This window comes from Lithobates pipiens, unplaced genomic scaffold, assembly GCF_037356315.1.
Source record: "Lithobates pipiens isolate NorthernLeopardFrog02 unplaced genomic scaffold, aLitPip1_a1.2 Scaffold_3, whole genome shotgun sequence".
NCBI classification, from domain to species: domain Eukaryota; kingdom Metazoa; phylum Chordata; class Amphibia; order Anura; family Ranidae; genus Lithobates; species Lithobates pipiens.
In genome coordinates, this window is record NW_027507790.1 from 55,174,878 (window position 1) to 55,197,093 (window position 22,216).

A 22,216-nucleotide genomic window follows, 5' to 3' on the forward strand; every position below is an offset into this window, starting at 1 on the left:
TCATCCTCTCACCCAGTCTCAGGGTACTAGCAAAGCAGCTGCCAACGCATCGTCTTCCCTCCTCTCAATGTCCTCATCAGTGACTCCTTCCCTAGACCCACCACGTCCTCCTGAGGAGTCTCCTGAACTCTTTGAGCACAGTGTTGGGTACATGCTCCAGGAGGATGCCCAGTGTTTTGTAGGCTCTGATGACACTCAGCTAGAGGAAGGCAGTAGCGTGAGCACAATCTGGCAGTCATGTTCCACAAGCTGCAGCATACTGCCAGGTTGGCTACAGCGATGAAGAGGGAGGGGATGAGGGCACTGACTCCACGTGGGTGCCTGGTAGGAGAGGAGGAGGAGGAGGCACATGTCCAACGAGGCAGGATGCCCTCCGGGGGCCAGCTTAGGGGCAGCACACCGACTGAATCACACCGCAGAGCTCCGCCTGTGCAGGGTGCTGCCTCTGCGCGTTATTCTAAAAGTTCTTTGGTGTGGGCCTTTTTTGAGACGAGTACATCAGATCGCACCGCTGCTATTTGCAACATATGTCTCAAGCGTATCTCGCGTGGCCAAAACATCAGCCGCTTGGGCACCACATGCTTGACCAGACATATGTTGACCTGCCATACAGCTCGTTGGCAAGCATACCTCAAAGACCCACACCAAAGAACAAAGCGGACCTCTCCTTGCTCCTCAACAGCTGGCATCTCCAACCCCACTAGACCTTCAGTCCTCTCTGAAACCTGCTCTGAGAGGAATGAAGGTGTAGAATTAGGTGTCGCAGCCAAGTGCTTCCGGGCACTCTGCTAGCAGTACACCCACGTCCGATTATAGCAGGCAAATGTCCCTGCCCCAGCTGCTGGACCGGTGAAAGAAGTTCACTCCCAGCCATCCACATGCCCAGCGGTTGAATGCTAGCTTGGCTAAATTGCTAGCACTTCAACTGCTGCCTTTTCAGTTGGTAGACTCTGCCCCCTTCCGTGAGTTTGTACAATGTGCGGTTCCTCAGTGGCAGGTCCCCAAACGCCACTTTTTCTCACGGAAGGCGATTCCGGCTCTCTACTGGCATGTGGAAGGCAATGTCCTTGCCTCGCTGGACAGGGCGGTCAGTGGTAAGGTGCATATTACCGCTGACTCATGGTCCAGCAGGCATGGACAGGGACGTTACCTGTCTTTCATGGCCCATTGGGTCACTCTTCTGGCAGCTGGGAAGGATGCAGGACGAGGTGCAGTAGTGTTGGAGGTTGTTCCGCCACCACGCCTCCAAAATGCTACTATTGGTTGTGACACACCTCTCTCCTCCACCCCCTCTTCTTCTTCCTCCATGGCCTCTTCCAGTGCTCTGTCGGAACCAGCGGTGCTCCGTAGGCGTTCCAGGGGCTACGCAAGTACGCAGGCAAAACTATGCCATGCCGTGCTTGCGCTGGTTTGTTTGAGGGACAGGAGCCACACTGGGGCGGATGTTTTGTCAGCTCTGCAGGGGCAGGCCGAGAGGTGGTTGACGCCACGCCAGCTGGACAACGTGTTGCTGAGGCATCGGTCAGAAGGAGCGGTGGAGAAGGTGGCCGTCTGACTGATGCTTTCAGACAATTTTTTTTTTTTTTTTTTTTTTTTTTTTTTAGTCTGCAGCCCCAAGGTATGATCGGTTCCAGCAACCATCGCCAGCGTCTGATTTACATGGTGCAGGAATACCTAGGGGCAAGGTCAGACTTGGACACCTTCCCACCGAAAATCCTCTGGCTTACTGGGTCTTGAGGATGGATCACTGGCCAGAGCTTGCACAGTATGCAATTGAGCTACTGGCCTGTCCTGCATCCAGCATCCAGCGTTCTTTCGGAACGCACCTTCAGTGCTGCTGGTGGCTTTGTTACCGATCACAGGGTGCGCCTGTCCACCGAATCAGTTGATCGACTGACCATCAAGATGAATCAGTCTTGGATCACCCACAGCTACCAAGCACCTGAAGCTGATGTAACCGAATTATTTTTGAAATATCACATCCCTTCAAGACTGCCTATGCTGATGCTGAGTGACTGTCCTGTTATGTTGATTGTCTATCTTCTTCCTCCTCTGCTGATATGTTGGAAGAACATTTCTGGTTCTGGGTGATGCCATCAGCCCAGTTTTTCTGCCCCTGTTTAACAGGGGCGTTTAATTACACTTTTTGATGCAATGCTTTGCAGCAGGGCTAATTCCTGCAATAAAACTAGAGTATATGGCAGAGGTTGCAGTGTCGTGGCACCAGTGCCGAAGGCCCAATTTTTCTGCCCCTGTTTAACAGGGACATGTAATTACAATTCTTGATATAATATTTCACAGGAGGGCCCGTTCCTGTGCCCACCCAGAGTAACTGTGAGGACTTAGTGTTGTGGCACCAGCACCACAACCACCAAAGGTCAATTTTTCTACCACTGTTCAACAATGGCATGTAATTACAATTCTTGATATAATCGTTCACAGCAGGGCGCTCCAGTGCCCACCAAGAGTCAATTTGAGGGCTTACAATGTTGTGGCAAAAAGAAAACATCGTGTTCCGCCATTTCTGCAGAGCATATAGGGCAGGCCCCTACTTTCAAACATCCAACTTACAAACATCTACTACTTGCAAACGGAAGGAGACAACAGCAAGTCAGATGAAAAAAGATGGACGACAAAACAAATTATACAGGGGTGATAACCCTTCCCTATGTTTTCCAAAAAGCTTAAAAATAGTTTTTTTGACTGGAGCTACACTTTAAAAATGTACCAGTTGAAAATTACAAACAGATTCAACTTAACACAACAAACCTACACAGTCCCTGTCTTGTTTGCACCGCCTGTATACTGCTGTTCTGAGTATATAGGGCCTGGGGGCCCACACGCATTTCCTTTTTTTAATATGGGTACAGGGTTCCCCTTGATATGCGTACAAGACCCAAAGGGGCTGGTAATGGGCAGGGAGGGCTACCCATGCCATTTATCTCAATGATTTTCAACCATATTGCAGGAACCAGATATAACATTAAAACCGCAAGCGGCTTTAAATGATGCTATTTCTGTTAAATGTCATTTTGTGCAGGGACTGTTCTAAACACGGGAAACACGTGGCACTTCACAGGCATACTACAGACACCCCCCCCAGGCACCATATTTAAAGGAATATTTCACACTTTTTTTTCCACTTTAATCGTCATTAAAATCAGTGCTCCCGCCAAAACGGCCGTTTTTACAACTTTTTTTTGCATTGACCCATGTCCCCTGGGGCAGGAGCCAGGTCCCCAAACCCTTTTTAGGACAGTATCTTGCATATTAGCCGTTAACATTAGCACTTTTAATTTCGAACGTTTGAGTCCCATAGACTTTAATGGGGTTCTAATGTTCGTACGAATTTGGGGTCCGTTCGAAAGTTCTGGTGCGAACCGAACCGGGGGGTGTTCGGCTCATCCCTAATGACCATCTAGTGTATCATGGTGAGCATGAGCATGTCCATCTAGTGCACCATGGTGAGCATGTCCATCTAGTGCATCATGATGAGCATGTACATCATTATGAGCATCATGATAAGCATGAGGATGAGCATCATGAGCATCGTGATGAACACGAAGCTCATCCCTAATGGTCATGCACATGCTCACCATGATGCACTAGATGGTCATGCTCATCATGATGCACATGCTCTTGCTCATCTTGATGCACATGCTCATCTTGATGCACATGCTCATCATGATGCACATGCTCATGCTCAACATGATGCACATGCTCACCATGATGCACTAGATGGTCATGCTCACCATGATGCACTAGATGCTCATGCTCACCATGATGCACTAGATGGTCATGCTCATGCTCACCATGATGCACTAGATGGACATGCTCATCATGATTCACTTCATCATGATGCTCATGCTCATCATGATGCTCATCATGATGCTCATCATGATGCTCATGCTCATCATGATGCTCATGCTCATCATGATGCTCATGCTCATCATGATGCTCATCATGATGCTCATGCTCATCATGATGCTCATCCTCATCATGATGCACTCGATGGACATGCTCATGCTCACCGTGATGCACTCGATGGACATGCTCATGCTCACCGTGATGCACTAGATGGACATGCTCATGCTCACCGTGATGCACTAGATGGACATGCTCATGCTCACCGTGATGCACTAGATGGACATGCTCATGCTCACCGTGATGCACTAGATGGACATGCTCATGCTCACCGTGATGCACTAGATGGACATGCTCATGCTCACCGTGATGCACTAGATGGACATGCTCATGCTCACCGTGATGCACTAGATGGTCATGCTCATGCTCACCGTGATGCACTAGATGGTCATGCTCATGCTCACCGTGATGCACTAGATGGTCATGCTCACCGTGATGCACTTCATCATGATGCACTTAATGCTCGTCATGATGCTCATGCCCGTCATGATGCACATGCTCATGCTCATCATGATGCTCATGCTCACCATGATGCACTAGATGGTCATGCTCATGCTCACCATGATGCACTAGATGGTCATGCTCATGCTCACCATGATGCACTAGATGGACATGGTCATGCTCACCATGATGCACTAGATGGACATGGTCATGCTCACCATGATGCACTAGATGGACATGGTCATGCTCACCATGATGCACTAGATGGACATGCTCATCGTGATGGACATGCTCATCGTGATGCTCATGCTCATCGTGATGCTCATGCTCATCGTGATGCACATGCTCATGCTCATCATGATGCACATGCTCATCATGATGCACATGCTCGTCATGATGCACATGCTCAAGCTCGTCATGATGCTCATGCTCGTCATGATGCACATGCTCATCATGATGCACTAGATGGACATGCTAATGCTCACCACGATGCACGTCATGGTCATGCTCACCACGATTCACTAGATGGTCATGCTCATGCTCACCATGATGCACATGCTCATGCTCATCCTGATGCTCATCATGATGCTCATGCTCATCATGATGCTCATGCTCACCATGATGCACTAGATGGTCATGCTCACCAGGATGCACTTCATGGACATGCTCATCATGATGCACTTCATCATGATGCACATGCTCATGCTCATCATGATGCACATGCTCATGCTCATCATGATGCACATCATAATGCACATCATGATGCTCATGCTCATTCTCATCATGATGCACATGCTCATCATGATGCTCATGCTCACCATGATGCACTAGATGGTTATGCTCATGCTCACCATGATGCACTAGATGGTTATGCTCATGCTCACCATGATGCACTAGATGGTTATGCTCATGCTCACCATGATGCACTAGATGGTTATGCTCATGCTCACCATGATGCACTAGATGGTTATGCTCATGCTCACCATGATGCACTAGATGGTTATGCTCATGCTCACCATGATGCACTAGATGGTTATGCTCATGCTCACCATGATGCACTAGATGGTTATGCTCATGCTCACCATGATGCACTAGATGGTCATGCTCATGCTCACCATGATGCACTAGATGGTCATGCTCATGCTCACCATGATGCACTTCATCATGATGCACTTAATGCTCGTCATGATGCGCATGCTCATGCTCATCATGATGCACTAGATGGACATGGTCATGCTCACCATGATGCACTAGATGGTCATGCTCACCATGATGCACTAGATGGTCATGCTCACCATGATGCACTTCATCGTGATGCACATGCTCACCATGATGCTCATGCTCATCATGATGCACATGCTCATCATGATGCACATGCTCAAGCTCGTCATCGTGATGCTCATCCTCATCATGGTGCTCATGCTCATCATGGTGCTCATGCTCATCATGGTGCTCATGCTCATCATGGTGCTCATGCTCATGCTCATCATGGTGCTCATGCTCACCATGATGCACTAGATGGTCATGTTCATGCTCACCATGATGCACTAGATGGTCATGCTCATGCTCACCATGATGCACATGCTCACCATGATGCTCATGCTCATCATGATGCACATGCTCATGCTCACCATGATGCTCATGCTCACCATGATGCTCATGCTCACCATGATGCACTTCATCATGATGCACATGCTCACCATGATGCACTAGATGGTCATGCTCATCATGATGCACTTCATCATGATGCACATGCTCCTTATGATGCACATGCTCATCTCATCATGATGCACATGCTCATCATGATGCTCATCCTCCTCATGATGCACATGCTCATGCTCATCATGATGCTCATCCTCATCTCATCATGATGCTCATGCTCATTATGATGCTCATCCTCCTCATGATGCACATGCTCATGCTCATCATGATGCTCATCCTCATCTCATCATGATGCTCATGCTCATTATGATGCTCATCCTCCTCATGATGCACATGCTCATGCTCATCATGATGCTCATCCTCATGATGCTCATGCTCATCATGATGCACATGCTCATGCTCACCATGATGCCCTAGATGGACATGCTCATGCTCACCATGATGCACTAGATGGTCATGCTCACCATGATGCACTAGATGGTCATGCTCACCATGATGCACTAGATGGTCATGCTCATGCTCACCATGATGCACTAGATGGTCATGCTCATCATGATTCACTTCGTCAGGATGCACATGCTCATGCTCATCAGGATGCACATGCTCATCAGGATGCTCATGCTCATCATGATGCACTAGATGGACATGCTCATGCTCACCATGATGCACTTGATGGACATGCTCATCATGATGCACATGATCACCATGATGCTCATCATGATGCTCTTCATCATGATGCACTAGATGGACATGCTCATCATGATGCTCATGCTCATCATGATGCTCATGCTCATCATGATGCTCATGCTCATCATGATGCACATGCTCACCATGATGCACATGCTCACCATGATGCACTAGATGGACATGCTCACCATGATGCACTAGATGGACATGCTCACCATGATGCACTAGATGGACATGCTCACCATGATGCACTAGATGGACATGCTCACCATGATGCACTAGATGGACATGCTCACCATGATGCACTAGATGGACATGCTCACCATGATGCACTAGATGGTCATGCTCACCATGATGCACTAGATGGTCATGCTCACCATGATGCACTAGATGGTCATGCTCACCATGATGCACTAGATGGTCATGCTCACCATGATGCACTAGATGGTCATGCTCACCATGATGCACTAGATGGTCATGCTCACCATGATGCACTAGATGGTCATGCTCACCATGATGCACTAGATGGTCATGCTCACCATGATGCACTAGATGGTCATGCTCACCATGATGCACTAGATGGTCATGCTCACCATGATGCTCATGCTCATCATGATGCACATTCTCATGTGCATCATGATGCTCATGCTCATCATGATGCACATGCTCATCATGATGCACATGCTCATCATGATGCACATGCTCATCATGATGCACATGCTCATCATGATGCACATGCACATGCTCATGCTCACCATGATGCACTAGATGGACATGCTCATGCTCACTATGATGCACTAGATGGTCATGCTCACTATGATGCACTAGATGGTCATGCTCACCATGATGCACTAGATGGTCATGCTCACCATGATGCACTAGATGGTCATGCTCACCATGATGCACTAGATGGTCATGCTCACCATGATGCACTAGATGGTCATGCTCACCATGATGCACTAGATGGTCATGCTCACCATGATGCACTAGATGGTCATGCTCACCATGATGCACTAGATGGTCATGCTCACCATGATGCACTAGATGGTCATGCTCACCATGATGCACTAGATGGTCATGCTCACCATGATGCACTAGATGGTCATGCTCACCATGATGCACTAGATGGTCATGCTCACCATGATGCACTAGATGGTCATGCTCACCATGATGCACTAGATGGTCATGCTCACCATGATGCACTAGATGGTCATGCTCACCATGATGCACTAGATGGTCATGCTCACCATGATGCACTAGATGGTCATGCTCACCATGATGCACTAGATGCTCATGCTCACCATGATGCACTAGATGGCCATGCTCACCATGATGCACTAGATGGCCATGCTCACCATGATGCACTAGATGGCCATGCTCACCATGATGCACTAGATGGCCATGCTCACCATGATGCACTAGATGGCCATGCTCATCATGATGCACATGCTCATGGTCATCATGATGCTGATGCTCATGCTCATCATGATACGCATGCTCATGCTCATCATGATGCACATGCTCATGCTCATCATGATGCTCATCATGATGCACATGCTCATGCTCATCATGATGCACATGCTCATGCTCATCATGATGCTCATCATGATGCACATGCTCATGCTCATCATGATGCTCATCATGATGCTCATCATGATGCTCATCATGATGCTCATCATGATGCTCATCATGATGCTCATCATGATGCTCATCATGATGCTGATGCTCATCATGATGCTCATCATGATGCTGATGCTCATCATGATGCTCATCATGATGCTGATGCTCATCATGATGCTCATCATGATGCTGATGCTCATCATGATGCTCATCATGATGCTGATGCTCATCATGATGCTCATCATGATGCTCATCATGATGCTCATCATGATGCTCATCATGATGCTCATCATGATGCTCATCATGATGCTCATCATGATGCTGATGCTCATCATGATGCTCATCATGATGCTGATGCTCATCATGATGCTCATCATGATGCTCATGCTCATCATGATGCTCATCATGATGCTCATGCTCATCATGATGCTCATCATGATGCTCATGCTCATCATGATGCTCATCATGATGCTCATGCTCATCATGATGCTCATGCTCATGCTCATCATGATGCTCATGCTCATCATGATGCTCATCATGATGCTCATGCTCATCATGATGCTCATCATGATGCTCATGCTCATCATGATGCTCATCATGATGCTCATGCTCATCATGATGCTCATCATGATGCTCATGCTCATCATGATGCTCATCATGATGCTCATGCTCATCATGATGCTCATCATGATGCTCATGCTCATCATGATGCTCATCATGATGCTCATGCTCATCATGATGCTCATGCTCATCATGATGCTCATGCTCATCATGATGCTCATGCTCATCATGATGCTCATGCTCATCATGATGCTCATGCTCACCATGATGCTCATGCTCACCATGATGCTCATGCTCACCATGATGCTCATGCTCACCATGATGCACTAGATGGTCATGCTCACCATGATGCACTAGATGGTCATGCTCACCATGATGCACTAGATGGTCATGCTCACCATGATGCACTAGATGGTCATGCTCACCATGATGGCCATGCTCACCATGATGGCCATGCTCACCATGATGGCCATGCTCACCATGATGGCCATGCTCACCATGATGGCCATGCTCACCATGATGGCCATGCTCACCATGATGGCCATGCTCACCATGATGGCCATGCTCACCATGATGCACTAGATGGTCATGCTCATGCTCATCCTCATGATGATGCTCATGCTCATCCTCATGATGATGCTCATGCTCATCCTCATGATGATGCTCATCATGATGCTCATGCTCACCACGATGCACTAGATGGTCATGCTCATGCTCACCATGATGCACTAGATGGTCATGCTCATGCTCACCATGATGCACTAGATGGACATGCTCATCATGATGCTCATGCTCATCATGATGCTCATGCTCATCATGATGCACATGCTCATCATGATGCACATGCTCATCATGATGCACATGCTCATCATGATGCACATGCTCATCATGATGCACATGCTCATCATGATGCACATGCTCATCATGATGGACATGCTCACCATGATGCACTAGATGGACATGCTCACCATGATGCACTAGATGGACATGCTCACCATGATGCACTAGATGGTCATGCTCACCATGATGCACTAGATGGACATGCTCATCATGATGCTCATGCTCATCATGATGCTCATGCTCATCATGATGCTCATGCTCATCATGATGCTCATCATGATGCTCATGCTCACCATGATGCACTAGATGGTTATGCTCATGCTCACCATGATGCACTAGATGGCCATGCTCACCATGATGCACTAGATGGCCATGCTCACCATGATGCACTAGATGGCCATGCTCACCATGATGCACTAGATGGCCATGCTCACCATGATGCACTAGATGGCCATGCTCACCATGATGCACTAGATGGCCATGCTCACCATGATGCACTAGATGGCCATGCTCACCATGATGCACTAGATGGCCATGCTCACCATGATGCACTAGATGGCCATGCTCACCATGATGCACTAGATGGCCATGCTCACCATGATGCACATGCTCACCATGATGCACATGCTCACCATGATGCACATGCTCACCATGATGCACATGCTCACCATGATGCACATGCTCACCATGATGCACTAGATGGTCATGCTCACCATGATGCACTAGATGGTCATGCTCACCATGATGCACTAGATGCTCATGCTCACCATGATGCACTAGATGCTCATGCTCACCATGATGCACTAGATGCTCATGCTCACCATGATGCACTAGATGCTCATGCTCACCATGATGCACTAGATGCTCATGCTCACCATGATGCACTAGATGGTCATGCTCACCATGATGCACTAGATGGTCATGCTCACCATGATGCACTAGATGGTCATGCTCACCATGATGCACTAGATGGTCATGCTCACCATGATGCACTAGATGGCCATGCTCACCATGATGCACTAGATGGCCATGCTCACCATGATGCACTAGATGGCCATGCTCACCATGATGCACTAGATGGCCATGCTCACCATGATGCACTAGATGGCCATGCTCACCATGATGCACTAGATGGCCATGCTCACCATGATGCACTAGATGGCCATGCTCACCATGATGCACTAGATGGCCATGCTCACCATGATGCACTAGATGGCCATGCTCACCATGATGCACATGCTCACCATGATGCACATGCTCACCATGATGCACATGCTCACCATGATGCACATGCTCACCATGATGCACATGCTCACCATGATGCACATGCTCACCATGATGCACTAGATGGTCATGCTCACCATGATGCACTAGATGGTCATGCTCACCATGATGCACTAGATGGTCATGCTCACCATGATGCACTAGATGCTCATGCTCACCATGATGCACTAGATGGTCATGCTCACCATGATGCACTAGATGCTCATGCTCACCATGATGCACTAGATGGTCATGCTCACCATGATGCACTAGATGGTCATGCTCACCATGATGCACTAGATGGTCATGCTCACCATGATGCACTAGATGGTCATGCTCACCATGATGCACTAGATGGTCATGCTCACCATGATGCACTAGATGGTCATGCTCACCATGATGCACTAGATGGTCATGCTCACCATGATGCACTAGATGGTCATGCTCACCATGATGCACTAGATGGTCATGCTCACCATGATGCACTAGATGGTCATGCTCACCATGATGCACTAGATGGTCATGCTCATGCTCACCATCATGCACATGCTCATGCTCATCATGAGGCTCATGCTCATCATGAGGCTCATGCTCATCATGAGGCTCATGCTCATCATGAGGCTCATGCTCATCCTCATGATGCTCATGCTCATCCTCATGATGCTCATGCTCATCCTCATGATGCTCATGCTCATCCTCATGATGCTCATGCTCATCATGATGCTCATGCTCATCATGATGCTCATGCTCATCATGATGCACATGCTCATCATGATGCACATGCTCATCATGATGCACATGCTCATCATGATGCACATGCTCATCATGATGCACATGCTCATCATGATGCACATGCTCATCATGATGCACATGCTCATCATGATGCTCATGCTCATCATGATGCTCATGCTCATCATGATGCTCATGCTCATCATGATGCTCATGCTCATCATGATGCTCATGCTCATCATGATGCTCATGCTCATCATGATGCTCATGCTCACCATGATGCACTAGATGGTCATGCTCACCATGATGGCCATGCTCACCATGATGGCCATGCTCACCATGATGCCCTAGATGGTCATGCTCATGCTCATCCTCATGATGATGCTCATGCTCATCCTCATGATGATGCTCATGCTCATCCTCATGATGATGCTCATGCTCATCCTCATGATGATGCTCATCATGATGCTCATGCTCACCACGATGCACTAGATGGTCATGCTCATGCTCACCATGATGCACTAGATGGTCATGCTCATGCTCACCATGATGCACTAGATGGACATGCTCATGCTCATCATGATGCTCATGCTCATCATGATGCTCATGCTCATCATGATGCTCATGCTCATCATGATGCTCATGCTCATCATGATGCACATGCTCATCATGATGCACATGCTCATCATGATGCACATGCTCATCATGATGCACATGCTCATCATGATGGACATGCTCACCATGATGCACTAGATGGACATGCTCACCATGATGCACTAGATGGCCATGCTCACCATGATGCACTAGATGGCCATGCTCACCATGATGCACTAGATGGCCATGCTCACCATGATGCACTAGATGGCCATGCTCACCATGATGCACTAGATGGCCATGCTCACCATGATGCACTAGATGGCCATGCTCACCATGATGCACTAGATGGCCATGCTCACCATGATGCACTAGATGGCCATGCTCACCATGATGCACTAGATGGCCATGCTCACCATGATGCACTAGATGGCCATGCTCACCATGATGCACTAGATGGCCATGCTCACCATGATGCACTAGATGGCCATGCTCACCATGATGCACTAGATGGCCATGCTCACCATGATGCACTAGATGGCCATGCTCACCATGATGCACTAGATGGCCATGCTCACCATGATGCACTAGATGGCCATGCTCACCATGATGCACTAGATGGCCATGCTCACCATGATGCACTAGATGGCCATGCTCACCATGATGCACTAGATGGCCATGCTCACCATGATGCACATGCTCACCATGATGCACATGCTCACCATGATGCACATGCTCACCATGATGCACATGCTCACCATGATGCACATGCTCACCATGATGCACTAGATGGTCATGCTCACCATGATGCACTAGATGCTCATGCTCACCATGATGCACTAGATGCTCATGCTCACCATGATGCACTAGATGCTCATGCTCACCATGATGCACTAGATGCTCATGCTCACCATGATGCACTAGATGGTCATGCTCACCATGATGCACTAGATGGTCATGCTCACCATGATGCACTAGATGGTCATGCTCACCATGATGCACTAGATGGTCATGCTCACCATGATGCACTAGATGGCCATGCTCACCATGATGCACTAGATGGCCATGCTCACCATGATGCACTAGATGGCCATGCTCACCATGATGCACTAGATGGCCATGCTCACCATGATGCACTAGATGGCCATGCTCACCATGATGCACTAGATGGCCATGCTCACCATGATGCACTAGATGGCCATGCTCACCATGATGCACTAGATGGCCATGCTCACCATGATGCACTAGATGGCCATGCTCACCATGATGCACTAGATGGCCATGCTCACCATGATGCACATGCTCACCATGATGCACATGCTCACCATGATGCACATGCTCACCATGATGCACTAGATGGTCATGCTCACCATGATGCACTAGATGGTCATGCTCACCATGATGCACTAGATGGTCATGCTCACCATGATGCACTAGATGGTCATGCTCATGCTCACCATGATGCACTAGATGGTCATGCTCACCATGATGCACTAGATGGTCATGCTCACCATGATGCACTAGATGGTCATGCTCACCATGATGCACTAGATGGTCATGCTCACCATGATGCACTAGATGGTCATGCTCACCATGATGCACTAGATGGTCATGCTCACCATGATGCACTAGATGGTCATGCTCACCATGATGCACTAGATGGTCATGCTCACCATGATGCACTAGATGGTCATGCTCACCATGATGCACTAGATGGTCATGCTCACCATGATGCACTAGATGGTCATGCTCACCATGATGCACTAGATGGTCATGCTCACCATGATGCACTAGATGGTCATGCTCACCATGATGCACTAGATGGTCATGCTCACCATGATGCACTAGATGGTCATGCTCACCATGATGCACTAGATGGTCATGCTCACCATGATGCACTAGATGGTCATGCTCACCATGATGCACTAGATGGTCATGCTCACCATGATGCACTAGATGGTCATGCTCACCATGATGCACATGCTCAAGCTCGTCATGGTGCTCGTGCTCATCTTGGTGCTCGTGCTCATCTTGGTGCTCGTGCTCATCTTGGTGCTCGTGCTCATCTTGGTGCTCGTGCTCATCTTGGTGCTCGTGCTCATCTTGGTGCTCGTGCTCATCTTGGTGCTCATGCTCATCTTGGTGCTCATGCTCATCTTGGTGCTCATGCTCATCTTGGTGCTCATGCTCATCTTGGTGCTCATGCTCATCTTGGTGCTCATGCTCATCTTGGTGCTCATGCTCATCTTGGTGCTCATGCTCATCTTGGTGCTCATGCTCATCTTGGTGCTCATGCTCATCTTGGTGCTCATGCTCATCTTGGTGCTCATGCTCATCTTGGTGCTCATGCTCATCTTGGTGCTCATGCTCATCTTGGTGCTCATGCTCATCTTGGTGCTCATGCTCATCATGGTGCTCATGCTCACCATGATGCACTAGATGGTCATGCTCATGCTCACCATGATGCTCATGCTCACCATGATGCTCATGCTCACCATGATGCACATGCTCATCATGATGCTCATGCTCATCATGATGCTCATGCTCATCATGATGCACATGCTCATCATGATGCACATGCTCATCATGATGCACATGCTCACCATGATGCACTAGATGGTCATGCTCATCATGATGCACTTCATCATGATGCACATGCTCCTTATGATGCACATGCTCAGCTCATCATGGTGCTCATGCTCATCATGGTGCTCATGCTCACCATGGTGCTCATCATGATGCTCATGCTCATCATGATGCTCATGCTCATCATGATGCTCATGCTCATCATGATGCTCATGCTCACCATGATGCTCATGCTCACCATGATGCTCATGCTCATCATGATGCTCATGCTCATCATGATGCTCATGCTCATCATGATGCTCATGCTCACCATGATGCTCATGCTCACCATGATGCTCATGCTCACCATGATGCTCATGCTCACCATGATGCTCATGCTCACCATGATGCTCATGCTCACCATGATGCTCATGCTCACCATGATGCACTAGATGGTCATGCTCACCATGATGCACTAGATGGTCATGCTCATCATGATGCACTAGATGGTCATGCTCATCGTGATGCACTTCATCATGATGCACATGCTCATCTCATCATGATGCACATGCTCATCTCATCATGATGCACATGCTCATCATGATGCTCATGCTCATCATGATGCTCATCCTCCTCATGATGCACATGCTCATCCTCCTCATGATGCTCATCCTCATCTCATCATGATGCACATGCTCATCATGATGCTCATCCTCCTCATGATGCACATGCTCATGCTCATCATGATGCTCATCCTCATGATGCTCATGCTCATCATGATGCTCATGCTCACCATGATGCACTAGATGGACATGCTCATCATGATGCACTAGATGGACATGCTCATGCTCACCATGATGCACTAGATGGTCATGCTCACCATGATGCACTAGATGGTCATGCTCATGCTCACCATGATGCACTAGATGGTCATGCTCATCATGATTCACTTCATCAGGATGCACATGCTCATGCTCATCAGGATGCACATGCTCATCAGGATGCTCATGCTCATCATGATGCACATGTTCATGCTCATCATGATGCACTAGATGGACATGCTCATGCTCACCATGATGCACTTGATGGACATGCTCATCATGATGCACATGATCACCATGATGCTCATCATGATGCTCTTCATCATGATGCACTAGATGGACATGCTCATGCTCATCATGATGCTCATGCTCATCATGATGCTCATGCTCATCATGATGCTCATGCTCATCATGATGCTCATGCTCATCATGATGCACATGCTCATCATGATGCACATGCTCATCATGATGCACATGCTCATCATGATGCACTAGATGGACATGCTCACCATGATGCACTAGATGGACATGCTCACCATGATGCACTAGATGGACATGCTCACCATGATGCACTAGATGGACATGCTCACCATGATGCACTAGATGGACATGCTCACCATGATGCACTAGATGCACATGCTCATCATGATGCACATGCTCATCATGATGCACATGCTCATCATGATGCACATTCTCATGTGCATCATGATGCACATGATGCTCATGCTCATCACGATGCTCATGCTCATCATGATGCACATGCACATGCTCATGCTCACCATGATGCACATGCACATGCTCATGCTCACCATGATGCACTAGATGGACATGCTCATGCTCACCATGATGCACTAGATGGTCATGCTCATGCTCACCATGATGCATTAGATGGTCATGCTCATGCTCACCATGATGCACTAGATGGCCATGCTCACCATGATGCACTAGATGGACATGCTCATCATGATGCACATGCTCATGGTCATCATGATGGTCATGCTCATGCTCATCATGATGGTCATGCTCATCATGATACGCATGCTCATCATGCTCATGCTCATCATCATGCACATGCTCATGCTCATCATCATGCTCATCATGATGTTCATGCTCATCATGATGCACATGCTCATGCTCATCATGATGCTCATGCTCATCATGATGCTCATGCTCATCATGATGCTCATGCTCATCATGATGCTCATCATGATGCTCATGCTCATCATGATGCTCATCATGATGCTCATCATGATGCTCATCATGATGCTCATCATGATGCACATGCTCATCATGATGCACATGCTCATCATGATGCACATGCTCATCATGATGCACATGCTCATCATGATGCACATGCTCAAGCTCGTCATGATGCACATGCTCAAGCTCGTCATGATGCTCATCCTCGTCATGATGCTCATCCTCGTCATGATGCTCATCCTCGTCATGATGCTCATCCTCGTCATGATGCTCATCCTCATGCACATGCTCATCATGATGCTCATGCTCATCATGATGCTCATGCTCATCATGATGCACATGCTCATCATGATGCTCATGCTCATCATGATGCTCATGCTCATCATGATGCTCATGCTCATCATGATGCTCATGCTCATCATGATGCTCATGCTCATCATGATGCTCATGCTCATCATGATGCACATGCTCATCATGATGCACATGCTCATCATGATGCACATGCTCATCATGATGCTCCTGCTCCTGCTCATCATGGTGCTCATGCTCACCATGATGCACTAGATGGTCATGCTCATGCTCACCATGATGCACTAGATGGTCATGCTCATGCTCACCATGATGCACTAGATGGTCATGCTCATGCTCACCATGATGCACTAGATGGTCATGCTCATGCTCACCATGATGCACTAGATGGTCATGCTCATGCTCACCATGATGCACTAGATGGTCATGGTCATGCTCACCATGATGCACTAGATGGTCATGGTCATGCTCATGCTCACCATCATGCACTAGATGGTCATGGTCATGCTCATGCTCACCATCATGCACATGCTCATGCTCATCATGAGGCTCATGCTCATCATGAGGCTCATGCTCATCATGATGCACATGCTCATCATGATGCACATGCTCATCATGATGCACATGCTCATCATGATGCTCCTGCTCATGCTCATCATGGTGCTCATGCTCATCATGGTGCTCATGCTCATCATGGTGCTCATGCTCATCCTCATCATGATGCACTAGATGGTCATGCTCATGCTCACCATGATGCACTAGATGGTCATGCTCACCATGATGCACTAGATGGTCATGCTCACCATGATGCACTAGATGGTCATGCTCACCATGATGCACTAGATGGTCATGCTCACCATGATGCACTAGATGGTCATGCTCACCATGATGCACTAGATGGTCATGCTCACCATGATGCACTAGATGGTCATGCTCACCATGATGCACTAGATGGTCATGCTCACCATGATGCACTAGATGGTCATGCTCACCATGATGCACTAGATGGTCATGCTCACCATGATGCACTAGATGGTCATGCTCACCATGATGCACTAGATGGTCATGCTCACCATGATGCACTAGATGGTCATGCTCACCATGATGCACTAGATGGTCATGCTCATGCTCACCATCATGCACATGCTCATGCTCATCATGAGGCTCATGCTCATCATGAGGCTCATGCTCATCATGAGGCTCATGCTCATCCTCATGATGCTCATGCTCATCCTCATGATGCTCATGCTCATCCTCATGATGCTCATGCTCATCCTCATGATGCTCATGCTCATCCTCATGATGCTCATGCTCATCCTCATGATGCTCATGCTCATGATGCTCATGCTCATGCTCACCATGATGCACTAGATGGACATGCTCATCATGATGCACTAGATGGACATGCTCATCATGATGCACTAGATGGACATGCTCATCATGATGCGCTAGATGGTCATGCTCACCATGATGCGCTAGATGGTCATGCTCATGCTCACCATGATGCGCTAGATGGTCATGCTCATGCTCACCATGATGCACTAGATGGTCATGCTCATGCTCACCATGATGCACTAGATGGTCATGCTCATCATGATGCACTTCATCAGTATGCACATGCTCATGCTCATCATGATGCACTACATGGACATGCTCCCCATGATGCCCTAGATGGTCATGCTCACCATGATGCACTAGATGGACATGCTCATCATGATGCTCATGCTCATCATGATGCACATGCTCATGCTCATCATGATGCACATGCTCATCATGATGCACATGCTCATGCTCATCATGATGCTCATGCTCATCATGATGCTCATGCTCATCATGATGCTCATGCTCATCATGATGCTCATGCTCATCATGATGCACATGCTCATCATGATGCTCATGCTCATCATGATGCACATGCTCATCATGATGCACATGCTCATCATGATGCACATGCTCATCATGATGCTCTTGTGCATCATGATGCTCTTGTGCATCATGATGCTCTTGTGCATCATGATGCACATGCTCATCATGATGCACATGCTTGTGCATCATGATGCACTAGATGGCCATGCTCACCATGATGCACTAGATGGCCATGCTCACCATGATGCACTAGATGGCCATGCTCACCATGATGCACTAGATGGCCATGCTCACCATGATGCACTAGATGGCCATGCTCACCATGATGCACTAGATGGCCATGCTCACCATGATGCACTAGATGGCCATGTTCATGCTCACCATGATGCTCATGCTCATCATGATGCTCATGCTCACCACGATGCACTAGATGGTCATGCTCATTATGATGCACATGCTCATCCTCATGATGATGCTCATGCTAATCCTCATGATGCTCATGCTCACCACGATGCACTAGAGGGTCATGCTCATGCTCACCATGATGCACTAGATGGTCATGCTCACCATGATGCACTAGATGGTCATGCTCATGCTCACCATGATGCACTAGATGGTCATGCTCATCATGATTCACTTCATCAGGATGCACATGCTCATGCTCATCAGGATGCACATGCTCATCAGGATGCTCATGCTCATCATGATGCACATGTTCATGCTCATCATGATGCACTAGATGGACATGCTCATGCTCACCATGATGCACTTGATGGACATGCTCATCATGATGCACATGATCACCATGATGCTCATCATGATGCTCTTCATCATGATGCACTAGATGGACATGGACATGCTCATGCTCATCATGATGCTCATGCTCATCATGATGCTCATGCTCATCATGATGCTCATCATGATGCTCATGCTCATCATGATGCACATGCTCATCATGATGCACATGCTCATCATGATGCACATGCTCATCATGATGCACATGCTCATCATGATGCACATGCTCACCATGATGCACATGCTCACCATGATGCACTAGATGGACATGCTCACCATGATGCACTAGATGGACATGCTCACCATGATGCACTAGATGGACATGCTCACCATGATGCACTAGATGGACATGCTCACCATGATGCACTAGATGGACATGCTCACCATGATGCACTAGATGGACATGCTCACCATGATGCACTAGATGGACATGCTCACCATGATGCACTAGATGCACATGCTCATCATGATGCACATGCTCATCATGATGCACATTCTCATGTGCATCATGATGCACATGATGCTCATGCTCATCACGATGCTCATGCTCATCATGATGCACATGCACATGCTCATGCTCACCATGATGCACATGCACATGCTCATGCTCACCATGATGCACTAGATGGACATGCTCATGCTCACCATGATGCACTAGATGGTCATGCTCATGCTCACCATGATGCATTAGATGGTCATGCTCATGCTCACCATGATGCACTAGATGGCCATGCTCACCATGATGCACTAGATGGACATGCTCATCATGATGCACATGCTCATGGTCATCATGATGGTCATGCTCATGCTCATCATGATGGTCATGCTCATCATGATACGCATGCTCATCATGCTCATGCTCATCATCATGCACATGCTCATGCTCATCATCATGCTCATCATGATGTTCATGCTCATCATGATGCACATGCTCATGCTCATCATGATGCTCATGCTCATCATGATGCTCATGCTCATCATGATGCACATGCTCATGCTCATCATGATGCTCATGCTCATCATGATGCTCATGCTCATCATGATGCTCATGCTCATCATGATGCTCATGCTCATCATGATGCTCATGCTCATCATGATGCTCATCATGATGCTCATCATGATGCTCATCATGATGCTCATCATGATGCTCATCATGATGCTCATCATGATGCTCATCATGATGCTCATCATGGTGCACATGCTCATCATGGTGCACATGCTCATCATGGTGCTCATGCTCATCATGGTGCTCATGCTCATCATGATGCACTAGATGGTCATGCTCATGCTCACCATGATGCTCATGCTCATGCTCATCATGATGCTCATGCTCATCATGATGCTCATGCTCATCATGATGCTCATGCTCATCATGATGCACATGCTCATCATGATGCACATGCTCATCATGATGCACATGCTCATCATGATGCACATGCTCATCATGATGCACATGCTCATCATGATGCACATGCTCATCATGATGCACATGCTCATCATGATGCACATGCTCAAGCTCGTCATGATGCACATGCTCAAGCTCGTCATGATGCACATGCTCAAGCTCGTCATGATGCACATGCTCAAGCTCGTCATGATGCACATGCTCAAGCTCGTCATGATGCTCATCCTCGTCATGATGCTCATCCTCGTCATGATGCTCATCATGATGCACATGCTCATCATGATGCACATGCTCATCATGATGCACATGCTCATCATGATGCTCATGCTCATCATGATGCACATGCTCATCATGATGCTCATGCTCATCATGATGCACATGCTCATCATGATGCTCATGCTCATCATGATGCTCATGCTCATCATGATGCTCATGCTCATCATGATGCACATGCTCATCATGATGCACATGCTCATCATGATGCACATGCTCATCATGATGCACATGCTCATCATGATGCACATGCTCATCATGATGCACATGCTCATCATGATGCTCCTGCTCCTGCTCATCATGGTGCTCATGCTCACCATGATGCACTAGATGGTCATGGTCATGCTCATGCTCACCATGATGCACTAGATGGTCATGGTCATGCTCATGCTCACCATCATGCACATGCTCATGCTCATCATGAGGCTCATGCTCATCATGAGGCTCATGCTCATCATGAGGCTCATGCTCATCATGAGGCACATGCTCATCATGATGCACATGCTCATCATGATGCTCCTGCTCATGCTCATCATGATGCTCCTGCTCATGCTCATCATGGTGCTCATGCTCATCATGGTGCTCATGCTCATCATGGTGCTCATGCTCATCCTCATCATGATGCACTAGATGGTCATGCTCATGCTCACCATGATGCACT